A 24,674-nucleotide genomic window follows, 5' to 3' on the forward strand; every position below is an offset into this window, starting at 1 on the left:
CAGTGGTGGGAGGCTTGCAAACTGTCGAGCAGTTAGTTGCCCCCTAGCCCCTACACTTTAAGCCATATTGCTTCCATGGCCTATCCAGTCCTCTCAGAATCCTGCCATATGGGGGACAAAACATAACAGGTTTCTTACACCTATGCAAGTCAACACATTGTGGTATCAAGAATCAATGTAAATACCTTGATCTATAGTTAAGGTATGGCCCAAGAAGTGGTCCTATTTTACAGTTTTCTTTTCAATTGCTTTGGTGCAGTTTTCACAAGTACAGTATGTAGAACATTTTCACAACGCTTAATACAAAAATCTAAACAGATCATCAAACAGGCAGTCGTTTCAAAACTCTAAGACCATTTTTAATTGACTTAGTACAATGCATAAAATCAAACAGTAACTTTTTCACTAAACTTGAGTGTTTCATCTAGAAATACCAAATATGGGTAGTTGAAGCCGAAAATGGCGACCGGAGTATGGGCGATTGGGTGTGTCGAAAGGAGTGGGTTTATGGAAAGCGAATCAGCTAACTGGGCAGATTGGCTGCCAGACCATTTTGCATGGCAGATTGAGTTGATGAGCCGGCGACCAGTGCATCAGTGTCGTGTTAACGTGCCTGCTGACTTGAATTGCTTCTTACTGGATATAACAGTCGTGTTGCCTTCATTTCTTTTCTCACATGATTTTATTTCAAGTTGGATAGCAGCCTACACAAGAAATAACTAATATTGATGCATGGTGACAACTGTCAAGTTTGGTGGGGCTGTTTTTCATGGTTTGGGCTAGACCCCTCAGTTCCAGTGAAAGGAAATGTATATATATTTTTTTATAATATGTTTAGAATTTTCCAATAAAAAATAAACAAAAAAGACAGAGATACAAACATTGACATTCATTGTACTGTTGAATGGGATGACAAATTTAGAGGAAAAAACTAAACTTAACTCACACAAACACAAAATAAAACAAATTCTATTAGGTGGTACATATATAAGAAGACAGCATATAGTCATTACAAGCAGTGTAGTTAAGCCAAAAATAAATATTGAGTGGAGTACAGCACAGAGTAGCAGCAGACCATCAACCCAGTTATGAAGCGGCACTAGACCATTTATCCAGTATCGGCTGCCATATTTTGTAAAACATTGGACTTCAACTGGAGGGATTGTATCGAATCTTTTCCATATGTTTTACATTCCCTAAATCCCGTAACCATATTTCAAAGGTAGGTACAGTCTCCAATTTCCAAAATTGCAATATGATCCCTTTGGCTAATAGAGTACAAAGAGACACAGCCTTCCCTTCCTGGTTATTCCCATCAACAGTACCAAACAGAGCGATCAATGGGTCTGGGGCTGTAACTCTATCCAATGGCTTTAGATACTGAAAGTAATCAAAAATGAGAGCCCAGTAAGCATGTAACTTAGGACATGTCCAAAATCAGTGGGTCAACGTCTTCTCATCCTAATTGTTCCTCTCACACGGTGGTGAGGTGTCTGGGAATATTTTATGCAGTTTCACTTTTGAGTAATGTAACTTGTGTATCACCTTAAACTGAACAAGGTTGTGTCTGGCATTCACTGAACTGTGGTTTATATTCCTGAGAGCTTCTACCCAGTCCTCATCTGAAATTTCTGAACCAAGTTCCTGCTCCCAAGCTATACAGTCTAGAGACCGATCCTTTTGAATGGGGTTTGACAAGGATTAGGCTATTTAATGTAGGGTTATTTGGCTTAATGCCACACTGTAGGATATGTGTCCTTAAGAAATTCCTGATTTGGAGGTATTCGAAAAAATGTGTTGTTGGCATGTTAAACTTACCCTGTAATTGTTGAAATGAAGCTAACTGACCATCACTGTATAAGTTAACAATTGTTGTGAGCCCCTTCTCCCTCCACTGTGAAAACACCATATCATCCAATGCAGGGTGGAAAGCATGATTCAGGCAAATTGGGCTGTCAAGGTATACAGTGGGTATGTGCAGGCCCACTGAGTGTACATTCTGAACCCTGTTTGAAGTCAGTAGGTCACATGACCAAGGAGCTATTGAAATTTAAAAGTTTGAGAAATGCATGTAAAATCGTGTGAAATGAAAACGGACAAACTAAAGAGTGTGTAATATAGAAGGGTAGTCAGTAGGTCACATGACCAAGGAGCTATTGAAATTCAAATATAAAAAAGTCTTTACACCCTTTAGTTTGTTCATTTTCATCTCACACATTTTTATATTAATTTTTCAAACTTTCACATTTCAATAGCTCCTTGGTCATGCGGCTTACTGACTTCAAACATGGTTCAGAATGTACACTCAGTGGGCCTACATATTTCACAATCTTTTGTTTGTCCATTTTCATAGCACAGAATTTTACATTAATTTGCCTGCTATGCCCCCGTTAAGGACAGTGTCACTCACACACCTATTCACTTGGGACTTCTCCCTTTGGCCTTCCTGACCTCCAGGCAGGCCCCCATTGACCTGGTGACCTCTGACTCCTGGTCTCTGGGCCTACACTCCCTGCCCGCCTGCCTGCCCTCTCCCTGGGTCTGAGAGTGTATAGCTTACTCCCTGGAACTACAGACCTCCAGGCCTCCACACCTACTCCCCCTACCTGGTCAACACCCCTCTCCCTTGGCCTTAGAGTATATCTTACTTCCTGGAATTACTAAAATGTCTATAGTCCCGAACTATAGTCCCGTCAGGAACCACATGCACCTTGTAACCCATAACAGGCTCTGTACACGTGGCAATTTGAAACAGGATCTGTGCACCTGCTAACCCGAAACAGACTCTGTGCTCCTGGTGACCCATCTCCTGGTGACCCAAGTCCCCACTCCAACATTCATGGTGCTGCCCCCAGCCCCAGAGTCCGGCCGCCCCTGCTCGGACTCTGAGTGCCCCCTGCCTTGGGGGAGGCCTCTTCGTACACCTGGTGACATTTTGACTTCCACAGCGAGTCCCAACCTGACTCACAGTCCCACCAGAGGACTGTGCATCACTAAGTAGATGACGAGGTATTTGGCTACCTCAAGAGACTCTAAATTATGTCCCGCCGTTTACCCCCGCTTCATCGAATTTCCTCACTATGACATAAGGGGGTCACAGCCACCTCGAAGGTGGTTTGAGTGCAGCCGCGAAGGGTTGCATGCTACGGTCAGATATCATCAAATTGACATCCATAGAGTCACACCCGGTGGTATCATCAGAGGCTTTTCTGTCTTACAAACTGGAAATCAGTTGCCCGCTACTAACCTTCAGCGGACTTTAACTGGGTTTTTACACCCAATCGACATCAAGTGCCAGCGCAATAATTACAGGCTTGAGAAGCAAATACCCCTCGCAGTATCTAGCAGCACCATCGACCGGGTTTCGGAAGAAGCAACAGAAAACAATCATCCCCTTTCAATCATTTGCTTGCCCAGTCAGCCCTCCGGGACAGAGCCATAGGAGCCACCTTAACAAGCACTTCATCGATATCCCTCACTTTGACATGAGGTGGTCATAGTCACCGCACAAGTGATTTGAGTGCAACCGCGACAGGTGGGGACGCTCGTTTGAATTTCATCAAGTTGACATTCAGTGATCCATTCCCAGTGGGAACCTGGGCTTCTTCCATAAGTTTAATGGTTCCTCAGCAAATCAATGGGCGTGGATGGTACTACCCACATCAGATGTAGGCCTTCTTCCCCAGTCAAGCTGCCCCTTGTCTCCTCAGTATATATTCCAGACTCTGACTTTGCTTGTCCTAATATTGCTTTATTTAAATTTTTGGGGACTTGTGTATATTGTATATTGTTTTATATTTCTGCACTGCTGGAGCTAGAAACACAAGTATTTCGCTGCACCTGCGATAACATCTGCAAAATATGTGTATGCAACTAACACAATTGTATTTGAAATTATTTTATAAAAAGTATTACAACAGATCCATGGGAGCATCATTGACAAAATCTGGTGGTTGAATTTGAATTAGGGTTAATTTAGTTCAACAGCACCTCAGTGCCATATGATGTGATTCACACAGCTAGGAGAGCATGTTGTCCCAGGTTGAGATTGTCTGCAGAGGGCCAAATTGATGCTCTCTGCAGGTCTGATGAATGGTCTACTCCCTCTGATGATCACTGATGGTAGCTCACACGCTACAAGTTATTGTGTATACAATAAAGCCATAATGAGTTCCAGTAAGGTCATAAACAATTGATCAAATAACATCTTATTTGTCAATGATTCGTAAACAACAGGTTTAGACTAACAGTGAAAAGCTTACTTACGGGTCCATTTCCAACAATGCTGAGTTAAAGTTAAAGATAAAAAATAAATAAAAATGTGACACAAGGAATACATACACAGTGAATAGCAATAACGAGTAAAACATAACATGGCTATATATAGGGAGTACCAGTACCGAGTCGATGTGCAGGGGTACGAGGTAATTCAGTTCGTTACTGTATGTAAATATCGGTAGGGATAAAGTGACTAGGCAACATGATAGATAAGAGACAGTAGACGCAATGTATGTGGTGAGTGAGAAAGTGCGTGTGTGTATGTGAGTGTGTGTGTGGACGAATGTAGTGTGTGTGTGTGTATGTGTGTGTTGGGGTGTCAGTGTAAGTATGTGTGAGTGTGTGGGTAGAGTCCAGTGTGTGTTCATGGAGTCAGTGGAAGAGAGTTAGTTAAAAAAAAGGGTCAATGGAGGTAGTCCGGATAGCCATTTGATTAACATTCTTTAGCAGTTTTGTTTAGAAATCTTATGGCTTGGGGGTAGAAGTTGTTTAGGGTCCTGTTGGTTCCAGACTTGGTGCACTAGTACCGCTTGCCGTGCGGTAGCAGAGAGAACAGTTTGTGGCTTGGGTGGCTGGAGTGTTTGACCATTTTTGGGCCTTCCTCTGACACTGCCTGGTATAGAATTTCTTGATGGCAGGGAGCTTGGCCCAAGTGATGTACTGGGTCATATGTACTACCCTCTGTAGCGCCTTGCGGTCAGATGCCAAGCAGTTGCCATACCAAGCGGTGATGCTGCCAGTCAAGATGCTCTCTTTGACAGGGACAAAGCATCTTGGTGATGGTGCAAGCTTAATGATGGTGTTGGAGTTGAGCACGGTTACGCAGTCATGGATGAACAGGGAATACAGGAGGGGACTAAGCATGCATCCCTGAAGGGTCCCCGTGTTGAGGGTTAGCGTGGCGGATGTGTTGTTGCCCGAGTAGCTTTGAGGGCGCTATGGTGTTGAACTCTGAGCTGTAGTCAATGAACAGCATTGTCATGTAGGTATTCCTTTTGTCCAAGTGGGAAAGTGCAGTATGGAGTGCAATAGAGCTTGCGTCATCTGTAGATCTGTTGGGGTGATATGCAAATTGGAGTGGGAGGGTTTCCAGGATGATGGTGTTGATGTGAGCCATGACCAGCCTTTCAAAGAATTTCATGGCTACAGATGTGAGTGCTATGGAGCGCGAGTCATTTTGACAGGTCTCCTCTGCGTTCTTGGGCACAGGGACAATGCTGGCCTGCTTGAAACATATACAGGTATTACCGATTGGGTCAGGGAGAGGTAAAACATTTCAGTGAAGACACTTGCCAGCTGATCAGCGGATGCTCTGAGTATGCATCCTGTTAATCCGTCTGGTCCTAGGGCCTTGTGAATGTTATCCTGTTTAAAGGTCTTCTTCATATTGGCCATGGCGAGCGTGATCACACAGTCGTCCAGAACAGCTGGTGCTCTCACGCATGGTTCAGTGTTGCTTGTCTCGAAGCGAGTATAGAAGGCATTTAGCATCCACTTTACCGGACCACTTCCGAATTGAGCGTGTCACTGATACTGCCTGTTCCTGAGTTTTTGATTGTAAGCAGGAATCAGGAAGATAGAGTTATGGTCAGATTTGCCAAATGAATGGGGAGGGAGAGCTTTGTATGCGTCTCTGTGTGGAGTAAAGGTGATCTAGAGTTTTTTCCCCCTCTAGTTGCACAGGTGACGTGCTGGTAGAAATTCTGTAAAATGGATTTCAATTTTCCTGCATTAAATCACTGGCCGCTAGGAACGCTGCCTCTGGATGAGCATTTTCTTGTTGGCTTATGACCCTATTTAGCTCTTTGAGTGCGGTCTTACTGCCAGCATTGGTTTCTGGTGCTAAATAGACAGCTGCAAAAAATGTAGATGAAAAGTCTCATGGTAAATAGTATGATCTACACCTTATCATGAGGTATTCTTACTCAGCCAAGCTGAACCTTGAGACTTCCTTAATATTAGAGATCACACACCGGCTGTTGTCAACAAAGACACCACATGCCCCCACCCTTGAGTTAACAACACACTGCCGTTCTGTCCTGCTGATGAATAGAAAATCCAGCAAGATGTATATTAACCATGTCCTCGTTCAGCCACGACTCCTTGAAGCATAGGATATTCCATTTCTTCAGATGATAGGATAGTCTCCAATGGAGCTCGTCTAGTTTGTTCTCCAGTGATTGTAAATTTGCCAATAGAATAGAGGGCAGAGGCGGTTTATTTACTAGTCACTGTAGTTTCATGAGGCTGCCCCCATGTCTGCCTCTATATCGCCATCTCCTTCCTTTCCGATTGTCTGGGATTAGGGTCTGGTCCCGGGTGAGCATTATGTCTTGCAAGGATGAGTCATTGAAGTAGAATTCTTCATCCAATTTTTGAGGTTAGTGATCTCTGTTCTAATGTCCAGAAGCTCTTTTTGGTAATAGGAAATGATGGGGGAAACAAGTTACGATCATCACAAGAAAACACACAAAATACAGTACCAGTCAAAAGTCTGTTTACACTTACTCTTTCAAGGCTTTTTCTTAATTTTTTACTATTCTCTACATAGTAGAATAATTGTGAAGACATTCAAACTATGAAAAAACACATATTGGATCATATAGTAACTAAAAGTGTTAAACAAATCAAAATACATTTCATATTTAAGATTCTTCAAAGTAGCCACCTTGATGACAGCTTCGCACACTCTTGGCATTCTCTCAACCAGCTTCACCTGCAATGCTTTTCCAACAGTCTTGAAGTAGCTCCCACAAATGCTGAGCACTTGTTGGCTGCTGTTCCTTCACTCTACGATCCAACTCATTCCAAATAATCTCAGTTGGGTTGAGGTCAGGTGATTGTGGAGGCCAGGTCATCTGATGCAGCACTCCATCACTCTCCTTCTTGGTCAAATAGCCTTTACACAGCCTGGTGATGTGTTGAGTCATTGTCCTATTGAAAAACAAATGATAGTCCCGCTATCGTGGACGGAGCAATTTGTGTACCAGGACGTGATGCAACCGGTCATGATGCTCTCAATGGTGCAGCTGTATTATTTGGAGAAGACCCTGGGAGGCATGCCAAATTTCTTCAGCCACCTTAGGAAGTGGAGATGCTGTTGCGCCAACTTGACAAGAGTGGTGGTGTTGTTAGTCTATGTCAAGTCCTCTGAGATGTGGGTGCCGAGGCACTTAAGACACCTGTCTCTCTCTACTGCAGTTTGTGGTAGCAGAATCAGAATTAGTTAGGTAACATTGATAAATAAGATGCTTTATTTACATAATAATGCTTATGTGAGATATTAGTCATTAGTATGTCTTCTTTTGGATAATACTGTTTGCAGTTTGCAGTTATCCCTTCTCTGCTAGGGCTTAGTCACTAGGGGCCCAGAGAGGGGAGAGGTCAGGCTTGTCTTCATATGTCAATATATCTGTTAAACCATGTGATGCTATGAAGAATATCAGAAGGGGAGGAGGACAGAATGGAGGCTTGTCTTCTTATGTGGATGTGTCTGTAACTATTGCATGTCCCCTCTGAGGTTGCCCTTATCTTGATTTAGTATATGACCTAAGAGGCTCACTGTCTTTTCTGATCTTGTCCAGGAGGGGGTGTATTTGAGATGGTAGTATCTAGAATTGACAATTGATATATGCCATTGGATGAGGTAATGGTTTGGTACTACAGTGGGGCAAAAAAGTATTTAGTCATCCAGCAATTGTGCAAGTTCTCCTACTTAAAAAGATGAGAGAGGCCTGTAATTTTCATCATAGGTACACTTCAACTATGACAGACAAAATGAGGGAAAAAAATCCAGAAAATCACATTGTAGGATTTTTAATGAATTTATTTGCAAATTATGGTGGAAAATAAGTATTTGGTCAATAACAAAAGTTTATCTCAATACTTTGTTATATACCCTTTGTTGGCAATGACAGAGGTCAAACATTTTCTGTAAGTCTTCACAAGGTTTTCATACACTGTTGCTGGTATTTTGGCCCATTCCTCCATGCAGATCTCCTCTAGAGCAGTGATGTTTTGGGGCTGTTGCTGGGCAACACAGACTTTCAACTCCCTCCAAAGATTTTCTATGGGGTTGAGATCTGGAGACTGTCTAGGCCACTCCAGGACCTTGAAATGCTTCTTACGAAGCCATTCCTTCGTTGCCCGGGCGATGTGTTTGGGATCATTGTCATGCTGAAAGACCCAGCCACGTTTCATCTTCAATGCCCTTGCTGATGGAAGGAGGTTTTCACTCAAAATCTCACGATACATGGCCCCATTCATTCTTTCCTTTACCCTGATCAGTCGTCCTGGTCCCTTTGCAGAAAAACAGCCCCAAAGCATGATGTTTCCACCCCCATGCTTCACAGTAGGTATGGTGTTCTTTGGATGCAACTCAGCATTCTTTGTCCTCCAAACACGACAAGTTGAGTTTTTACCAAAAAGTTATATTTTGGTTTCATCTGACCATATGACATTCTCCCAATCTTCTTCTGGATCATCCAAATGCTCTCTAGCAAACTTCAGATGGGCCTGGACATGTACTGGCTTAAGCAGGGGGACACGTCTGGCACTGCAGGATTTGAGTCCCTGGCAGCGTAGTGTGTTACTGATGGTAGGCTTTGTTACTTAGGTCCCAGCTCTCTGCAGGTCATTCACTAGGTCCCCCCGTGTGGTTCTGAGATTTTTGCTCACCGTCCTTGTGATCATTTTGACCCACGGGGTGAGATCTTGCGTGGAGCCCCAGATTGAGGGAGATTATCAGTGGTCTTGTATGTCTTCCAACTCCTAATAATTGCTCCCACAGTTGATTTCTTCAAACCAAGCTGCTTACCTATTGCAGATTCAGTCTTCTCAGCCTGGTGCAGGTCTACAATTTTGTTTCTGGTGTCCTTTGACAGCTCTTTGGTCTTGGCCATAGTGGGGTTTGGAGTGTGACTGTTTGAGGTTGTGGACAGGTGTCTTTTATATTGATAACAAGTTCAAACAGGTGCCATTAATACAGGTAACGAGTGGAGGACAGAGGAGCCTCTTAAAGAAGAAGGTCTGTGAGAGCCAGAAATCTTGCTTGTTTGTACGTGACCAAATACTTATTTTCCACCATAATTTGCAAATAAATTCATAAAAAATCCTACAATGTGATTTTCTGGGTTTTTTTCTAATTTTGTCTGTCATAGTTGAAGTGTACCTATGATGAAAATGACAGGCCTCTCTCATCTTTTTAAGTGGGAGAACTTGCACAATTGGTGGCTGACAAAATACTTTTTTGCCCCACTGTATGTTGTACCAAGAACGAGATAAGAACTTTGTTTAGGAGACCAAACTGAACGATAATTTATAGCTAATGCTATAAAGAACTGTTCCTGATATCTGTGTTTCGTCATGTGAGTTGAGATGGGTGTGTCTTGGCTATAAATGATACTAAGAATAATTTTGTAAGCACTCTCAGAGAATTCATTTATAGACACTGAATTGATCTGAGAGTCAAACAGGGCTATGGTGAAGCTCATATATAATTAAAGATGGACTTTATAAAATACCTCTGACTTGTGTGTGGTTTGCTCTCTCAATGTTTAGTAATACAGGAAATTACCACGACAAGTTCTGTTTATGTGGATTGGGGCATGTTCCCTCCTCTGCTTCCTGAAGTCAACAATCAACTCCTTTGTTTTGCTGAATTTGAGGGAGAGGTTGTTGTCCTGGCACCACAATGCCTCGTCGTAGTGTCGTCGACAAACCTGATGATGGAGTTGGTGTCGTGCAAAGCCACGCAGTAGTGGGTGAATAGGGAGTACAGCAGAGGGCTGAGGACACACCCCTTGGGGCACCTGTGTTAAGAGTCTGTGTGGAGGAGGAGTTGTTGCCAATCCTCACAGCCTGTGGTCTGCCCGTCAGGAAGTACAAGATCCAGATAGATAGATAGAAAGTAGAAGTAATGATAATTGAATGAAATATTTAATGTCCTTCAAAGTTGAATCTCACTTTGCCTTTACCTCAATATGAATTAAGAGAAAAAGCAAGAACATCCTGGTATTAAGCCATTGTTATCTGACATGACATCCTATTACCTTTACTCCACACAGACGTCAATCAAAGGCATTTAAATATTTTGTCTTGCCCATTCACCTTCTGAATGACACACATACACAATCCATATCTCAATTGTCTTAAAAAAAGGCTTAAAAATCCTTCTTTAACCTGTCTCCTCCCCTTCATCTGCACAGATTGAAGTGGATTTAACAAGTGATGTCAAAAAGGGATCATAGCTTTCACCTGGATTCACCTGGTCAGTTTATGCCGAATTTGTGAATTTTTATAAGAATCCCCATTAGCTAATGTCAAAAAGTTATGTGTATCATATGGGATGTCTACCCCAGGATTTGGTGATAGAGGGGAGGTGCATGCCACAATGTTGGTTCCCTCTGCTGAGAGTACACGAGCTGGGCACCACAATGCGCATGACTCCAAGTAGAGGCAATTAGGGGAAAGTACCAATCAGCCGTGGAGGCCACATAAAGGAGCACTGTGGCACACCGTGTGAGAGAACAGAGAGACCAAAACAGAGCAGAAGCACTGATTCAACCCTACGTGATTTCATTATGTTAATTTTATTGATGCGTAAAGTCGTGTTTGCTGACTAGAACCTCCCTGTTTCTGTGTTAATCTCTGCACATCCAACCCAACACCCCACAGTTTACCACAGTTAGCTAATCTTCTTGGTGTCCAACACCAAATAATAAGACATTACAAACAATTCCAAATTAAGACTTTATAAACATTTAACAAGTAGACAATACAGACAATTAAAATACCTGACAGGAAACACATTTAACATTCAGTTGATGCTTTCTATTTCCTGTCCAGTCATTTGGTCTATCACATTAGATGTTTTTTTTTTTTTTTCTTCAAGGTGGATTTACTTTTTGCCTGAGAAATATGGATTGGTAAAGAGTTCCATTCAGCTATGGCTCTATATAAAACTATAGATGTAAGGGGATTTGTCCTTGGCTTGTGTTGTTTTAGATGCCCTGAATTTACCTGTTTGGTTTGGTGGTTATGCATGTTGCTAGTATGACTAACTGGCCTGAAAAGTACTGTGTTTAAAAAAAAAAAAATTCCTAAAGAAAATCAGAAGACTGGATGGTAATTTGTTTTCAACGTGAAGACATGGGCTATACTCGGCCTTGTCTCAGGATGGTAAGTTGGTGGTTGAAGATATCCCTCTAGTGGTGTGGGGGCTGTGCTTTGGCAAAGTGGGTGGGGTTATATCCTTCCTGTTTGGCCCTGTCCTGGGGTGTCATCGGATGGGGCCACAGTGTCTCCTGACCCCTCCTGTCTTAGCCTCCAGTATTTATGCTGCAGTAGTTTATGTGTCGGGTGGCTAGGGTCAGTTTGTTATATCTGGAGTACTTCTCCTGTCCTATCCGGTGTCCTGTGTGAATTTAAGTATGCTCTCTCTAATTCTCTCTTTCTCTCTTTCTTTCTCTCTCTCGGAGGACCTGAGCCCTAGGACCATGCCTCAGGACTACCTGACATGATGACTCCTTGCTGTCCCCAGTCCACCTGGCCGTGCTGCTGCTCCAGTTTCAACTGTTCTGCCTGTGATTATTATTATTTGACCATGCTGGTCATTTATGAACACTTGAACATCTTGGCCATGTTCTGTTATAATCTCCACCCGGCACAGCCAGAAGAGGACTGGCCACCCCACATAGCCTGGTTCCTCTCTAGGTTTCTTCCTAGGTTTTGGCCTTTCGAGGGTGTTTTTCCTAGCCACCGTGCTTCTACACTTGCATTGCTTGCTGTTTTGGGGTTTTAGGCTGGGTTTCTGTACAACACTTTGAGATATCAGCTGATGTACGAAGGGCTATATAAATAAATTTGATTTGATTTGATTTGATGAGAGATTCTAATGCATTTGAATAACATTCATTGTGTGTTGGCAGGTAGCCTAGTGGTTAGAGCATTGGGCCAGTAATCAAAAGGTTGCTAGATCTAATCCCCAAGGTAAAGAAATCTGTCCTTTTGCCCCTGAACAAGGCAGTTAACCCACTGTTCCTAGGCCATCATTGTAAATAAGAATTTGTTCTTAACTGACTTGCCTAGTTAAATAAAGGTACAGCGAGAGCAATGAAGAGCTAATCTGGTAGCCCTGTTTTGAGCCATTTGGAACGTTTGTTCTATCTTTCTTTGCTGCAGATGACCATATAACCGGACAGTACTCTAAGTGTGGTAGGGATTGAATCACCTGATTCAGAGTGCTAGATGTTACATACTCTGAACATGTTCTTGAAACAGCAATTCCCATACCCATCTAAAATAACAATATTTTCTATGTGTTCTGAACATGATAAAGATGCGTCCACAATAAGGGCTAGTAGTTGTTGTTTTCACTACGTGCATTCTGGTCATCGATAAATTCAATTGGGGATCATCAGCAAGCATATATCTTCAACCAAATACAAAACATTTTGTTTTAGAAGTATTCAACACCAATTTGTTCATATCAACCCACTCAGACACCATTCTTAGTTCACTACTCAGTACATCTGTCAGCTCATTACATTTTGATGCTGTGCTACACATTGTAGAGTCATCAGCATACATTACCCCTCTTGCTTTGTTCATTACTGAAGGTAAATCATTAGTAAAGATGGAGTAGAGAAGTGGGTCTAGGCAACTTCCTTGAGGAACACCACAGTGTATATCTTCACTGTTTGAAAAGCTATTAAAGGACACCTTTTGCCTTCTCCTGGATAGATAGCTTTCCATCCTGGATAGAGCTGCAGACTTAAAACCATAACATTTGAGTTTACAGGTGAAGTCGGAAGTTTACATACACTTAGGTTGGAGTCATTAAAACTCGTTTTTCAACCACTCTACAAATGTCTTGTTAACAGACTATAGTTTTGGCAAGTACTTTTTCCAACAATTGTTTACAGACAGATTATTTCACTTATAATTCACTGTATCACAATTCCGGTGGGTCAGAAATTTACATACACTAAGTTGACTGTGCATTTAAACAGCTTGGAAAATTCCAGAAAATGTCATGGCTTTGGAAGCTTCTGATAGACTAATTGACATCATTTGAGTCAATTGGAGGCGTTCCTGTGGATGTATTTCAAGGCCTACCTTCAAACTCACTGCCTCTTTGCTTGACATCATGAGAAAATCAAAAGGACTCAGCCAAGACCTCAGAAAAACAAGCCAAAGAACACCATCCCAACTGTGAAGCACAGGGGTGGCAGCATTTTGTGGGGGTGCTTTTCTGCAGGAGGGACTGGTGCACTTCACAAAATAGATGGCATAATGAGGATGTAAAATTATGAGGATATATTGAAGCAACATCTCAAGACATCAGTTAAAGCTTGGTCGCAAATGGGTCTTCCAAATGGACAATGACCCCAAGCATACTTCCAAATTTGTGGCAAAATGGCTTAAGGACAACAAAGTCAAGGTATTGGAGTGGCCATCACAAAGCCCTGACATCAGTCCCATAGAAGATTTGTGGGCAGAACTGAAAAAGTGTGTGTGAGTAAGGAGTTACACCAGCTCTGTCAGGAGGAATGGGCCAAAATTCTTCCAACTTATTGTGGGAAGCTTGTGGAAGGCTACCTGAAACGTTTGACCCAAGTTAAACCATTTAAAGGCAATGCTACCAAATACTAATGTATGTAAACTTCTGACCCACTGGGAATGTGATCAAAGAAATAAAAGCTGAAATAAATAATTCTATCTACTATTATTCTGACATTTCACATTCTTAAAATAAAGTGGTGATCCTAACTGACCTAAAACAGGGAAGTTTCACTTGGATTAAATGTCAGGGATTGTGAAAATCTGAGTTTAAAAGTATTTGGCTAAGGTGTATGTAAACTTCCGACTTCAACTGTACATATTAACAGTTCATGATCAATTACATCAAAAGCAACACTGCACCACCTAACTTCCTGTCATCCATACACTTTAACCAATCATCTGTCATTTGTGCTAAGGCCGTACTCATAGAATGCCCTTCTTTGTATGCAGACCATTACATGAGAAATAATCCTTGATTTGTACAGACACAATTTTTACCAGTCATTTACTTAACAGAGGCAGCAAGCTTATAGGATGACTATTAGGACCAGTGAATGCAGATTTCTTTATCTTTAGGTAATGGAATAACCTTTGACTCTTTCCAGACTTCTGGGAACAACCCATACATCAAGCACTTATTAAAATATGAGAGATTGGGGGAGACATTTTGTTAGCTGTAACTCTAAGCAATTTGGCGTCAAGATTAGCTGTACCAGGTGACTTGTCATCTGAAAGAGACAACAGCATCCTTTCTACCTTTTACCTTTCTACTTGGTGAAATTCAAACATGCATTGCTTCTCCTTCATGATATCATCTTTTATAAGGGTATATGACATGGAGCCATCAGTTGGAATCAAAGCATTCCTCAACTTGTCTACATTGCCTATAAAATATTAATTAAAGTAGTTTCAATGTCATGTGGTTTTGTAATAAATATACCCTCTGTTTCAACAAAAGAGGCAGACCTGTTCGAATTCCTACCCATAATAGCGTTCAACGTTCTCCACAGTTTTTTCCCAAACACCCTTTACTTCATCAATTTTGTGCTGATAGAAACCCTTCTTATTTCCTTTGTTTAGCATGGTTACCAGATTTCTTAATTTACAATAACTTTGCTTATCAAACAGTGCCAGATTTATCTGCTGCTTCTTTGGCATCATAATGTTGAATTATTACATTTCTCAGCTCATCATCAATCCATGGGGGACCGTTTGGCTTCACAGTGCATTTCCTTAAAGGGGCATGCTTATCAGCTATACTCATAAATAATTGAATAAACAAACTTAGTGACATTTCAGGATCATCCTTACTACACACCTCTAACCATTGCACATTCTTAATCTCATCCACAAATGAGCCCTGATTGAACCCTCTGTAGGACCTTCGGTAGATTACCTTCGGGCCCGCCTTTGGTATTTTAGTTTTCCTAGTGAGTGAGTCCTGATTGAACCCTCTGTAGGACCTTCGGTAGATTACCTTCGGGCCAGCCTTTGGTATTTTAGTTTTCCTAGTGAGTGCAACCAAGTCATGATCACTACAACCTAGTGCCACTGATACAGCTTTAGAACAATGTTCAGCCATGTTAGTGAAAATGTGATCGATACAAGTTGATGATGTGATACCGGACCTATTAGTGAACGTTCTGGTTGGTAATGTCATAACTTGGGTCAGGTTACATACATTGGAAACAGGAATATGTTTATTTCTCATTGGACAGTTGGTGTTAAAAAATCAATATTCATATCTCCCCAAAAATATATTTCCCTATTTTCATCAGATACCATATCCAACATTTCACAAATTACATCAATATATTTCACATCAGCACTGGTTGGCCTATCACTAGTATAGGTTTCAAATGTGGTAAATGCACCTGTACCCATAGTGCCTCTAATCCATTCAACATTAAGTCCTTACGATGTTTTGCTGGAATATGTCTCTGCATGTAAACTGCAACTCCACCCCATATCTATTTCTGTTGCTCCTGAACAAATTGCATCCATGTATAGAGATCTCAGCATCCTCAAAAGAAGAGTCAAAGTGAGTCTCTGATATTGCCAATACATGAATATTGTTGACTGCACTAAACAGCATATTTCATGAATCTTGTTACTTAAACTGCATATATTCAAGTGAGCAATTAACCTCACTAGGGTAGGGTGCACTATTTTCACCTCTGGATGAAAGGCATGTCCAAAGTAAACTGCCTGCTACTCAGGCCCAAAACCTAGTATATGCATATAATTAGTAGATTTGGATAGGAAACACTTCAAAGTTTCTAAAACTGTTAAATTAATGTCTGTGAGTATAACAGAACTGAAATGGCAGGCGAAAACCTTCTTTGCCCGCTTTGAGGTTAATGCATTCTCATTATCCCCACTTCGCCATCAAGCATAATTAATTGTATCAGGTAGTAAAGCACAATGGGGAGACAAAATACTTTGTACTCATACCCACCCAGTATGTTAGGACTGTCTTGCAGCTCGCCCACACCCAATTGCTTGGGGCACACCTGGGAATGGAGAAAACCAAGGATCAGATCGGAAATCAGTTCCACTGGCCTGGAATCAAGCGCGCCGTAGAGGACTACTGCCATACCTGCCCAGAGTGCCAGATCACATCTCCGAGAGCACATTATAGAAACTCTTTGGTCCCTTGCCCATTTTAGGGGTGCTGTTTGAGTGGGTGGCGATTGATCTGGTTGGTCCATTGGTGAAGACCGTGAGGGGACACCAATACATCCTGGTAATCGTGGATTACGCCACCTGGTATCCGGAGGCAATCCTGTTATGCACGGCGGCAGCGAAAGGTATCGCACAGGAGCTCTTCCATTTATTCAGCCGGGTGAGTATTCCGCGGTAAATCCTGACGGACCAGGGCACTGCATTCATGTCTTGTGTAATGAAATATGTCTACAATCTATTACGAATCAAACAGGTGAGGACTAGTATGTACCATCCACAACTGGACCAGCTAGTCGAACGCTTCAATAAGACCCTAAAGCAGATGCTGAAGGTCATCGGGAGAGACGGGGGATCAGCTGCTGCCCCACTTGATGTTCTCGGTGCGAGTAGGCGACGTCAATTATAAGGTCCGCCAACCGGGGTGGAGAAAACCCCTCCAGCTTTACCATGCGAACCTACTGAAGAAGTGGCATGCATGAGAGGTGCTGTGCACAACGTGGACCCGGACACAGCAGAATCCGCCCTCTGTCGAAGTTGCCATCGGGGAAGACCACAGCCCGACCCAACAACAAGCACCCCGAGAGTTGGTCCATCGGATTACGGCCGTGTTCTCCGAGGTGCCGGGGCGCACGGATCTCGTGGAACATCATATCCACACACGTCCGGGAGAAAAAATTGTGCAAACGGCCATACCGAATACCAGAAGCCCAGAGGGCGGCGGTCCAGCGGGAAGTGACGACAATGCTAGAGATGGAGGTACTAGAGGAGTCCCAGAGATAGTGGTCTAGCCCTGTAGTGCTGGTACCAAAACCGGATGGAACTGTCCGCTTCTGCAACTATTTCCGGGGCATGAACAAGGTCAGTAAATTCTACGCCCACCCCATGCCCCGGATGGACGCGCTGTGAGTACGCTGCTGCTTATTTGGAAGACATAATTGTGCACAGTGACAGTTGGGAGTCCCATCTCTGTAGGTTACAGGCGGTGGTGGATGCACTAAGGGATGCGGGGCTGACTGCGAACCCCCACAAGTGCAAGGTGATATCCCGGGAGGTGCCGCGACGTTGGCTCCTTCTGCTGGGAGTACACTGGCTGGGCACCCCGACACTGATGGCCCCAAATAGAGGTAATTAGGGGAGAGTGCCAACCAGCCATGCAGGCCACTTTAAAAAATATATATATATTTTAAAATGTAACCTTTATTTTACATGGCCAGTCAGTTAAGAACAAATTCTTATTTAAAATGACTGCTTACACCGGCCAAATCCTAACCCAAGCGACGCTGGGCCAATTGTGCGCCACCCTATGGGACTCCCAATCACGGCCGGATGTGATACAGCCTAGAATCTAACCAGGGTCTGTAGTGATGACTCTAGCACTGAGATGCAGTGCCTTAGAATGCTGTGCCACTCAGGAGCCTATAAAGGGAGCACCAGGGCACACCGCAAGGAGAGATGTAGAGACAAACACGGAGCAGAATCTGAGAAGAAGGACTAAGCCAAACCTAAGTTATTTTGTTGTTATGTTTATTTTGTTGCCCAGTAAAGTTGTGTTTTCTGACTAGAACCTCCCTGTCTCTGTGTTAATCTCTGCACGCTCAACCCAACACCCCACGGTTTACCACAAGTATTTATATGTCCAAACATGAATCAGCAGAATCTGAGAGAGAGATACTGGAATTAATGTGTCTGTCGCTCTTCCTAACTCCTTGGGAGGGAGGGTGAACAATCAGTTTGTCATACCTCAGGTATGCTATGTCACCTCGTTCTCTTGCAGCCTTCATAGCTGGTATTAGTTCCTCATTGATGAAGATGTCGGACCCTTTAAGGCTGTTGTCAGAATGGTGCTGAAGGGGATGGCTGCCGTCTTATCGGCTTTTAACCAACCGCGCTATTTTGTTTGTTTTTTCGCGTTTTTCGTAAATTGTTTTGTACATAATGTTGCGGCTATCGTCTCTTATGACCGAAAAGAGCTTCTGGACATCCGAACTGTCATTACTCACCTCAGATTAGACCAATTTGTCTTCAATGAAGTCGGACGGGAGGGAAATACTACAGACACCCGACTGGGCCCAGATCCTCGTCATTCGCTGGAGAAGGATCAGGATGCCTTGTGAGGATCAGGCAACAAACGGCTAATCTGCCTTTGCCTTCCGGCCTGATAGCTAACGTTCAATAGCTGGAAAATAAATGGGACAAACTGAAAGCACATATATCCTACCAACGGGACATTAAAAACTGTAATATCTTATGTTTCACCGAGTCGTGGCTGAACGACGACATGCATTTAAGAACACACAGCTGGCGGGTTATACACTCTGTCGGCAGGATAGAACGGAAGCCTCTGGTAAGACAAGGGGCGGGGGCCTATGCATCTAGGTAAACAACAACTGGTGCAAGATATATAAGGAAGTCTCAAGGTTTTGCTCGCCTGAGGTAGAGTTTCTCATGATAAACTGTAGACCCCACCATCTACCTAGAGAGTGTTCATCTGTATTTTTTGTAGTTGTCTACATACCACCACAGACCGATGCTGGCACTAAAACCACACTCAATGAGCTGTATACCGCCATACGTAAACAGGAAAATGCTCATCCAGAGGCGGCGCTCCTAGTGGCCGGGGACTTTAATGCAGGTAAACTTGAATCAGTTTTGAACTTGAATCAGTGCTGATAATTTCTATCAGCATGTTAAATGTGCAACCAGAGGGAAAACAATTCTAGACCACCTTTACTCCACACACAGAGACGCATACAAAGCTCTCCCTCGCCCTGCATTTGGCAAATCTGACCATAATTCTATCCTCCTGATTCCTGCTTACTTGCACAAAATAAAGCAGGAAGCACCAGCACCAGGACTCGGTCTATAAAAAAGTGGTCAGGACAGTTTACGTAGCACAGACTGGAACATGTTCCGGGATTCTTCCGATGGCATTGAGGAGTACACCACATCAGTCACTGGCTTTATCAATAAGTGCATTGAGGACGTCGTTCCCACAGTGACTGTACGTACATACCCCAACCAGAAGCCATGAATTACAGGCTCTTGGACCAACAGGTTCCAAGACAGCTTCTACTCCCCAAGCCATAAGACTGGTAAATAGACAGATTAATGGTACCCAATTAATGGTACCCGTACTATCTGCAATGATTCTATCTTGAACTGACCCTATGCACACTCACCAGACTATATACAGTGCCTTCGGAAAGAATTCACTTGACAATGTTCACTTGACATTTCCCACATTTTGTTAGGTTACAGCCTTATTCTAAAATTGATTAAATTGTTTCTTTCCTCATCATTCTACACACAATACCCCATAATGAAAAAACTGAAATATCATATTTACAGAAGTATTCAGACCCTTTACTCAGTACTTTGTTGAAGTACCTTTGGCAGCGATTACAGCCAAGAATCTTCTTGGGTATGACGTTACAAGCTTGGCACACCTGTATTTGGGGAGTTTCTCCCATTCTTATCTGCAGATCCTCTCAAGCTCTGTCAGGTTGGATGGGGAGCGTTGCTGCCTAACTATTTTTATGTTTCTCCAGAGATGTTCGATCAGGTTTAAGTCTGTGCTATGGCTGGGTCACTCAAGGACATTGAGACTTGTCCCGAAGTTACTCCTGCATTGTCATGGCTGTGTGCTTAGGGTCGTTGTCCTGTTGGAAGGTGAACCTTCACCTCAGTCTGAGGTCCTGAGAGCTCTGGAGCAGGTTTTCATCAAGGAACTCTCTGTACTTTGCTCCATTCATCTGTACTTTGCTCCATCCATCTCTTTTTCATCTCTGAAAAAACATTCCCACAGCATGATTCTGCCATCACCATAGGGATGGTGCCAGGTTTCCTCCAGATGTGACGCTTGGCATTCAGGCCAAAGAGTTTAATCTTGGTTTCATCAGACCAGAGAATCTTTTTCCTCATTGTCTTAGAGTCTTTAGGTGCCTTTTGGCAAACTCCAAGCGGGCTGTCATGAGGAGTGGCTTCGGTCTGGCCATAAAGTGCTGCAGAGATGGTTGACCTTCTGGAAGGTTCTCCCATCTCTCCAGAGAAACTCTTGAGCTCCCCCCAAACCCTCTTTGTACGCTACTGCTACTCTCTGTTTATCATATATGCATAGCCACTTTAACTATACATTCTGTACATACTACCTAATTGGGCCGACCAACCAGTGCTCCCGTACATTGGCTAACCGGGCTAGCTGCATTGTGTCCCACCCACCACCCACCACCCGCCAACCCCTCTTTTACGCTACTGCTACTCTCTGTTCATCATATATGCATAGTCACTTTAACCATATCTACATGTACATACTACCTCAATCAGCCTGACTAATCGGTGTCTGTATGTAGCCTCGCTACTTTTATAGCCTTGCTACTGTATATAGCCTGTCTTTTTACTGTTGTTTTATTTCTTTACTTACCTATTGTTCACCTAACACCTTTTTTGCACTATTGGATAGAGCCTGTAAGTAAGCATTTCACTGTAAGGTCTACTCCACCTGTTGTATTTGGCACACATGACAAATAAACTTTGATTTGATTTGATTCTTGGTCACCTCTCTGACCAGGGCCCTTCTCTGTGTTCTAGGGATCCTTCAATGCTGCAGAATGTTTTTGGTACCCTTCCCCAGTTCTGTGCATCGACACAATCCTGTCTCGGAGCTTTAACGGAAAATACCTTCAACCTCATGGCTTGGTTTTTGCTCTGACATGCTCTGTCAACTGTGGGACCTTTATAGAGACAGGTGTGTGTCTTTCCAAATCATGTCCAATCAATTGAATTTACGACAGGTGGACTCCAATCAAGTTGTAGAAAGATCTCAAGGATGATCAATGGAAACAGGATGTGCCTGTGCTCAATTTCAATTCTCATAGCAAAGGGTCTGAATACTTATGTAAATAAGGTATTTCTGTTCTACATTTTTTAATACATTTTATACATAGAAGAAATTCTAAAAACCTCTTTTCACTTTGTCATTATAGGGTATTGTGTGTAGATTGCTGAGGATTTTATTTTATTTTATCAATTTTAGAATAAGGCTGTAACGTAACAAAATGTGAGAAAAGTCAAGGGGTCTGAATACTTTCAGAAGGCATTGTATACACACCTTATATACACTCACTGACTCACTCACTCAAACACACTACATTGACTCTCCCACACAAAACCCACACCCATTCACATACACACGCATACCGACAAAACATAAACACACATATATACACATCACACACACACTCACACGCTTTTACACTCACCATTTCCTGCTGCTACTTTATTCTTCATTTTAATCTTAATATTATCCATCCTGATGCCTAGTCACTTTACCCTGCCTTCATGTACTTATCTACCTCAAATACCTTGTATCTCTGCACATGTATCTGGTACTGGTACTCACTGTATATAGCTCCATTCTTGTGTATTTTATTTTATTCCTCTTTTGTTACTATTTTACATTGAACAAACATAAACACAACATGTAAAGTGTTGGTCCCATGTTTCATGAGCTAAAATAAAAGATCCCAGATATGTTCAATTGTAACGGTCTGTCACGTGTTTTGTGTTTCTAGGATTTTCTCTTTCTATGTTTTGGCCGGGTATGGTTCTCAATCAGGGACAGCTGTCTATCGTTGTCTCTGATTGGGAATCATACTTAGATACCCTTTTTCCCACCTGTGTTTGTGGGAAGTTAACTTTGTTTGATGGCACATAGCCTGAAGCTTCACGGTTTGTTTTGGTATTGTTTATTGTTTTGTCGGCATCATTTTGATTAATTAAAGAAAATGTACGCTCACCACAATGCACCTTGGTCCAGTTCTTCAAACAGCCGTGACAGATCTTCCCACCCCCAACTGACCAAGCAGCGTGGTAAGGAGGAGCAGCGTGAAAGGGACTCCTGGACATGGGAGCAGCGCTATCTGGAGTATGAGACAACCTGGGAGGAGATAGAGAGGTGGTTGGTCGACCCAGGGAGAGTGCCGGAGCCCGCCTGGGATTCTCTAGAACAGTGCGAGGAGGGATGGCGACACGAATACGGCTGGCAAGGAAGCCCGAGAGGCAGCCCCAAAAAGTTTTTTTTTCTGGGGGGCACACGGGAAGTGTGGCAGAGTCAGATAGGAGACCTGAGCCAACTCCCCGTGCCTACCGTGGCGGGCGTTGTACTAATCAGGCACCATGTTATGCGGTGGAGCGCACGGTGTCTCCAGTACGCTTTCCCAGCCCGGTGCGCTACATCCCAGTTCCCCGCATCTGCCGGGCTAGGGTGAGCATCCAGCCAGGACAGATTGTGCCAGCCCTGCTCTCCAGACCTCCAGTGCGCCTCCTCAGGCCAGGATATCCTGCGCTGGCTCTGCACTCTGTGTCCCCAGTGCGTCTGCACAGCCCAGTGCATCCTGTGCCTGCGCCCCGCATGTGCCGGGCGAAAGTCACCATCCAGCCAGGACTGGTTGTGCAGGCTCTTAGCTCGAGACCTCCAGTGCGCCTCCACAGCCCAGTGTATCCAGTGCCTCAGTTAAGGACAAGGCCTCCTGCATGTCTCCCCAGCCTGGTGAGTCCTGTGCCTGCGCCTAGAACTAACCCTCCTATATGTCTCCCCAGCCTGGTGAGTCCTGTGCCTGCGCCTAGAACTAACCCTCCTATATGTCTCCCCAGCCTGGTGAGTCCTGTGCCTGCGCCTAGAACTAACCCTCCTATATGTCTCCCTAGCCTGGTGAGTCCTGTGCCTGCTCCCAGAGCCAGGCCTCCTGTGTGTCTCTCCACTCCAGTGATGATGCATGGCACGAAGCCTCCAGTGATGATGCATGGCACGAAGCCTCCAGTGATGATGCATGGCACGAAGCCTCCAGTGATGATGCATGGCACGAAGCCTCCAGTGATGATGCATGGCAAGAAGCCGCCAGTGGCGAGATATGGCACGAAGCTTCACGGTTTGTTTTGGTATTGTTTATTGTTTTGTCGGCGTCATTTTGATTCATTAAAGAAAATGTATGCTCACCATGCTGCACCTTGGTCCAGTTCTTCAAACAGCCGTGACACGGTCGTCTGACGAAGAAGGATCGGACCAAAGCACAGCGTCGTAAGTGTTCATGATTTTTATGACCCAAATCACACCCTGACATCCATATGCAATTTTTATTTATTTCTCTCATATTTTGTGAGCATTTCCACTTTGCCATGTTAATCCATCCACCTGACAGGTGTGGCATATCAAGAAGCTGATTAAACAGCATTATCATTACACGGGTGCACCTTGTGCTGGGGACAATAAAATGCCCCTTGAAAATGTGCCACAGATGTCTCAAGTTGTGAGGGCATGCAATTGGCATGCTGACTGCAGGAATGTCCATGAAAGCTGTTGCAAGGGAATTGAATGTTCATTTCTCTACCACCATCTCCACTTCCAACGTCATTCTAGAGAATTTGGCAGTATGTCCATGCGGCCTCACAACCGCAGACCACGTGTATGGCATCATGTGGGCTAGCGGTTTGCTGATGTCAACGTTGTGAACGGACTGCCTCATGGTGGCAGTGGATTTATGGTATGGGCAGGCATAAGCTACGTACAACGAACACAATTGCATTTTATCGATGGCAATTTGAATGCACAGAAATACCGTGACGAGATCCTGAGGTTCATTGTCGTACCATTAGTTCAGCAGTATCACCCTATGTTTCAGCATGATAAAGCACGGCCCCTGGAAGTTGTAAATGTCCCAGTTTTCTATGGCCTGCGTACTCACCAGACATGTCACCAATTGAGCATGTTCGCGATGTTCTGGGTCGACGTGTACGACAGTGTCTTCCAGTTCCCGCCAATATCCAGCAACTTCACACAGCCATTGAAGAGGAGTGGGTATCTGTGACCAACAGATGCATATCTCTCTTCCCAGTCGTGAAATACTCAGATTAGGGCCTAATGAATTGATTTCAATTTCCATATATGAAATGTAACTCAGTCAAATCTTTAAAAATGTTACATGTTACATTTATATTTTTGTTCAATATATTTGTATTTATTTGTATTTTTAAAGTATGCTTTGTTGGGAAGGGCTCGTGAGCAAGCATTTCACTGTAAAGTCTACCTCAGTTGTATTCGGCGTATGTGACATATACAATTTTATTTTATATTATTGAACAGAAAAGGTGTA

This window comes from Oncorhynchus tshawytscha, linkage group LG33 (genome assembly GCF_018296145.1).
Source record: "Oncorhynchus tshawytscha isolate Ot180627B linkage group LG33, Otsh_v2.0, whole genome shotgun sequence".
NCBI lineage: Eukaryota > Metazoa > Chordata > Actinopteri > Salmoniformes > Salmonidae > Oncorhynchus > Oncorhynchus tshawytscha.